Genomic DNA, 5,855 nt, shown 5'->3' with positions numbered 1-5,855 from the left:
TATGTATTTTTTTTTTTTCATGTCTTTTTAGTTAGTGAAAATCATTACTTTTTTTCAATTTATAGAAAAACTCGTGTTCCCTTTATAAATGACGATGGTTTTTTTCTTTTTTTGTGTGATAAAAATTTTTTAATCTAAAAATGGAATTTAAACGACCCCACCCCGTATCCTAATGGAATCTCATCCATTTGGGGACTGGGCCTTTCGGATATTGGCTTTGATGGAAGTTTTTTTAACCTTTTCCGGGCAAATTTAAAGTGGGGATGGTGAGATCAATTGCACTCAATATGATTTAAAACTTTAGTTTTTCATAGTAAGACTCAACAAATGTAAAATGTAATTCAAAATAACATGAACATTGTTCATGTGGTCTAGTGGTAAAGTAACAATTTTTTTGTTGGACAGGCTTGGGATTTAACACTATTCTAAAATGCACGTATTCGCGACGCCTAAGCGCGGTTATGCGCACCTAGACGAGCATAATTATCTCTTTCTTTTTTTAAATTTTTTTATTTATTTTTTACAATTCTTCTAAGTTAAAACTTAAATATCGATTTCTTCACTTCGTCAGTTCTAAATTCAAAATAGTCGCTTGAAGTCTTGAACAAATGAAATCTCCTAAAAATTCCTATTTATTTACTATTTAATATTTATATTTGAAACTTATCTTTTGTTGAAAATTTTGGAAAAAATGTATAAATTTCCTATAAATTTGTTTCAGATGTTTGGTAGGTATTACTTTTAATTATTAAATGATTTTTCGACTTATTTAAAATTAAAATAATATTAAAATAAGAAAACGTCTTTTTACGCTTTTTTACATCTATGCCTCGCCTAGTCCATGGCTTGGCCTTCATGCATCACCACTCATTAAGCCTTTTAGAATACAGGGATTTAATCTCATCTGTCATGATACTTTATTTTTATTTTTATTTTTTATTTTTATATATTAGAGAAATTTGTGCAAAACCTTCACCATTTCTGGCAAATTCGTCCACAACTTTTAAAAACTAAGTTTATACGATTAGCCGCAATTAGATTATTTTATGCTTTCTTAACAAAGTTATAGAATAAAATAAACTTTTATTATTTTCTTCAAATACCACTTTCTCTAAAGAATGTCGTGACGTCGTCGACTGCCTTAAAGACCACTATAGTGTTGACGGCACTATATCGCGGCAAGCCTTCATAATGCTTCCTGTTTCGCGCGGGTTAAGTCGCTAACAATTAAAAAGGATCAGACAATTGTGTAAGGGACGAAACCTCTTGAGACAAAGTCCCAAAAATGGGTGTTCTTTTATTGGCGATGAACTTTACAATTGGAAATGAAAAACAACGTGCCTCCAAGGGGCGCAAGCACACGAGTTACTGAAAGAAAATTGTTTAGTCTAAAAAACTAAGGAAATGAAAAATTACATGTTCTCTGTTCGAGAGTTTTGGATTCGGTCCCTTTGCTTCTATGTTCTTTCTCCCTTTTATACTTCATAGACGATCTCTTTGTGATTAACTGCTCTAAAAATTGCTTGATCGTCCTATAACTACCCACTTTCTTCGTAGTGACTATTTTATCATGAAAACTGCCTTTTAACTGCTGCCATTACCTTTTATCGTTCAACCGCTTTCGATTGAATTCCTTGAGTCATAGAACGTGATAGGGTTGCTTTAACAACTGCCTTGATAACTGCATTTCTTGATAACCACGACGCGTTATGTCTGTTGATACCTTGGGCGACTTGAAGGTTTGGGTGAGAATAGAATAACAGTTCTGGGCGACCGTATGACACTCTATTCGTTCAGATTCTGGGCGATTTGCAAACTTGGACGATGGCGTTACAACACTCTTAGGCCCCCTTATTTAGGCCTTCACCTTGATTTGTTCGATTGGACTTCGTTCTTTGGGCTATCTGATTTGGGGATCCTCCAATTGGGCTTTACTCCTTGGGCCGTTCGATTTAGGCTGAATTTTTATGTGTCAACAATTACCCCCCAATATGGAAGAATTAATAATAATTATTGAATTTTGCCATATTCACTTTGTGTTTCCAGCAACGTTCGAAATTTTCAAGAATTTCAATCATTGTTTCCTTCTATAACTTGAAAAGGTGCGTCGTTTTGCAAACCCTTATAAACCCCAAACACGCCATTTCACTGCTACCAAACCACGCCTCATATTTTTTGCATCTCTTTCACGATTCACTGTTCATCTTTTGCTTCCTTGTTACGTAACCCTGAAAAGTTTCGTTCCTTCTCCAATGGCTGCTTCACAATCTCAAGCTAGCGACTCCTTTAGTTTTAACGACTTTCAGAAACTTCTGAGTCGCCCATACATAACCCCAAGTTTTCTCGCACCCGCCGACGTTGGACGTAATGAGTTTTACTTGGGTCCTTTCTTCAACAATGCGGAGGCAGTTGAACAGGCGGCGGTGGGTCAGCTGTTCCCTTGCACTCACGGCCCTCCTTTCCTAAACTCTCTGTAGCTGGGGCCACTTCGCGAAAGAGGTATTCGCACTTGGCCTAAATCTGATGTAGCTTTTAGTAGGTGGCATGCTCGCCTTGTGGGTCATGGCCCTACTAAGGCACTTTTTGATAGCGCTAGGATTTCTGATTTGTTAGAAGTCTCTATTCGCCCCCTTACTTTTGATTCAGCGCTCTTTTCGATTGCCTTGAGTTTTTGGTCCCCTGAGTATAACACCTTTATTTTTCCTCTTGGCCCCATGTCTATTACGTTAAGGGATGTTGGGGCCCTGGTGAATCTACCACCTTTGGGCGATACCATTTTCCTAGGTATCTTAGTTTCTGGTGGCGCCCCAAAGTTTGGTAAAAACTATACCGACTCTTATTCAAGCCTGCAGACCCTCCACAATCATTCGAGTGCTGAGCCTACCCATACTGAGCGAGTGGCCTTCCTTTTAGTTTGGCTTTGTAAATATATTTTATGCGTGCCAAGTATAAAGCCTTCTCTGAGTTATTTACCCATAGCGCACGAATTGGCGCATGGCAAGCCTTTGAATTTATGTTCTTTGTTTTTGGCTGCCCTTTATAGAGGCATGGCTTCTTTTCAAGCTCAATTGAAGAATGGTGCATTTCCCACTGACAGTGGACCTCTTTGGTTTACTCAACTGTGGTTGAGATCCTATTTTCCATCGCTTGGTGTTCCATCCATTTCTTGTCCTTCTGCTAGCTGTTACGGGCTAGTTATGGAGCCCCTAACTCCTGTAAATATGTCCAGAAGGGACATTTTTTCTTTCTTCTATTCTTTAGATTCAATCTCTTCCTTTTTTCCTTTCCCTCCTTTCTTGACTCCAAACTATGTACATCCCCCTTCCACTATAGATAGCGCGAGCACCTCTCTGCTCATTTGGATCCAATTTTTAACTGGGAGGGAGCTTTTCCATGATATCTTAACTGGGACCAATGCCAAAGCGGGGGTAGAAATTTATGCTCCCCAATTTTTTGCTCGTCAGCTTGGTTTTGGCCAAACTTGGCCTGTTCCCCTTTGCTATTTGAAGAACTTAATTGACCGTTTTCATACCATTAATAAGGCGGAAGCAGAGGCTATAAACGCTCGCAACCTCCATTTATCAAGCCACTTTTCATTAGCCCCTTTTAATTCTTGTCATGCCATTCACCCTCTTTTTGAACAACTCTAGCCATCGGCGAAGCGCAGATTATTTGCGACTGAGGCCAATCGTGCCTTTCATTCATTAGACCAACCGAGTATTTCTTCTCCTCCTCCTGTTTTGGTCACTCCTTTGTCTATTCGGAGCCCCTCTCCTTCTCGTCGCACTAAACAATCTGCTCGTCCATCTTCTTCTCTCCCTGCCAGGCCTACTACGGCCAAGAGTGCTCCAAGCCGCAAACGGCCAGCCTCAGCATCTCCCATTCTGGAGGATGATATTGATGATGATGATGATGATGATGATGATGCCCCTCTTATCATCAGGAGGGAGGTAATTAAATTGGTCTATTTACAAGTATGCTTTTCCACATTTGAAACTTTTCTGTGTTCTGATGATCTTTTGGACTTTTCAGAAAAGCTCAGCCTCTCCTTCAAAGGCTTTGGCATCGACAACTCCTGCTCCATCATCCTCTACTGAGGCTACTTCATCCAAACCGGTTGATGAGGGGACCATGCTTAAAGATGCATCTTCAATCCCAGAGTCTTCATCACAACCCATGGATGAGCCACCTTCTTCCCAGGGCGTCGACCCCCCAAACATCGAAGCAGAAGGTAATTCAGTGTTTTGATGTCTTACCTTTGCTCGTGCTATTGGTTTCTGATTTGTTGCTCTTGAGCTTTGCAGATACTCCTATGAGTCCGCCCGTTGTGGCAACATCTTCTCGCTCAGACAAGGGGAAGTCCTCACAAATGGATGAGTTGTTGGTGGCAAGCTTGGTTGAGGGCACGCCATCTTCTACGATTGTCGACGAGGTAGTTTTTCTTTTTGCTTCATTTCTATTTTCACCTTGTTCGTTGTAGTGAGGATTTTCAATATTAGCAGTCTTCTTTGCAGGATGCTGACAGGATTGTGCGTTCTATCCAAGACTTGTTCGCTTCCTGGGGGCAAATTCAGACGTTTCGCCCTGCTCCATCCGATCGTCCTGCTGCTTCTTCAGAGGAAGACTTGAAGTTCCTGAAGGAATTGATACTTGAGTACGTATCCTTCATGGATATGGATATTGGAAGGGCTAGTGCTGCCAAGCACAAGGATGAACTTGAGCACTTGAGTGCGAAGTTGGAGCAAGCATTGACGCTTCCGTCGCTCAATCTTTCTGCCGATTTTAAAGCGACGTTGAAGGTTATCCACTCCGAGGTCCTTTCTATGCTGGCCAAGAATACTGAACTAAAGGCCAAGCGTACTCAATATCTTCGAGCCGTAGCTGAGAAAGAGTCTTTGCGTATGGAGATTACCAAGGCTGAGGACGAGTTGAAAGAAATCTCCTTCGAAGTCATGATTGAAGACTCTTTGATGGTTAACTTGGCTACTCATATGAGGGAACTTCAAGCTAAAATGGACGACTGCAGGGCGATGATGGCTGCTAAAAAACGCAACGCCTCCCAGGGAATTGAGCGAACTAAGTCCTTGGTCGAGCAGTACAAGAAGTTGGAAGTTGATGATGATGACGTCGAGGCTGAATTGAACATCACTTCCTCTCGACAGAACGAGGATTGGGAAAAACTTAGGGAACGAATTCGTTCTTTATGGGGTAGACTGTAATTAAGACATACGATGTCTTTTTTCTTTTGTAATTCAATTTTTCCTTTTGTAACTTTTTTAATCATTAATGAACATTAATTTCTTGTGCATTTATTTGACGTTTATTTTTTAGTCATCAATTCTTTAAGCACTTAACTGCTTTGCACTAAAAATCTTGTCCATTCCCTTTTGATATTCCCACTACTGTTCCCAAAACTTAGGGCTATTCAATTCCGTTTATTAGACAGAAATGTGACTGTTCATATTCTGTCTCTTCATCTTCATCCCCCCTATAAATGCTTCGCATTTTTCATCCTCTATCTTCATCTCTTCATTTTCTTCTTCGAAATCAATTTGCTGCCATTTCTTGGCATTCTGACGATCAACCTGATTCAAAAATGGATTGTTTAGTCCGTCCGCCTTATATTTACCTTGATGTCACCTTTGGTATGGGAGGAATAGGAAATATTTTCTGGCCAGCAGCGAAATTCTTTCCTGCAAAATTCTTCCCATCGTCTCTTTGTTCTTCACAAGGAGTTAATGATGGGAGGCAATTTTTGGGTTGCTTGTGGGCCACTTTACTTGCTGAGAGTGCTTCTCAGCTTGCCTGCTGAGAGTGTTTCTCAGCCTCTTTGCTTGCCATTGCAGCGATGCATT

Source organism: Olea europaea, unplaced genomic scaffold, assembly GCF_002742605.1.
Source record: "Olea europaea var. sylvestris unplaced genomic scaffold, O_europaea_v1 scaffold3257, whole genome shotgun sequence".
Taxonomy (NCBI): Eukaryota; Viridiplantae; Streptophyta; class Magnoliopsida; order Lamiales; family Oleaceae; genus Olea; species Olea europaea.
The sequence above is the reverse complement of the archived record's forward strand: the minus strand, read 5'-3'. Positions refer to the sequence as shown.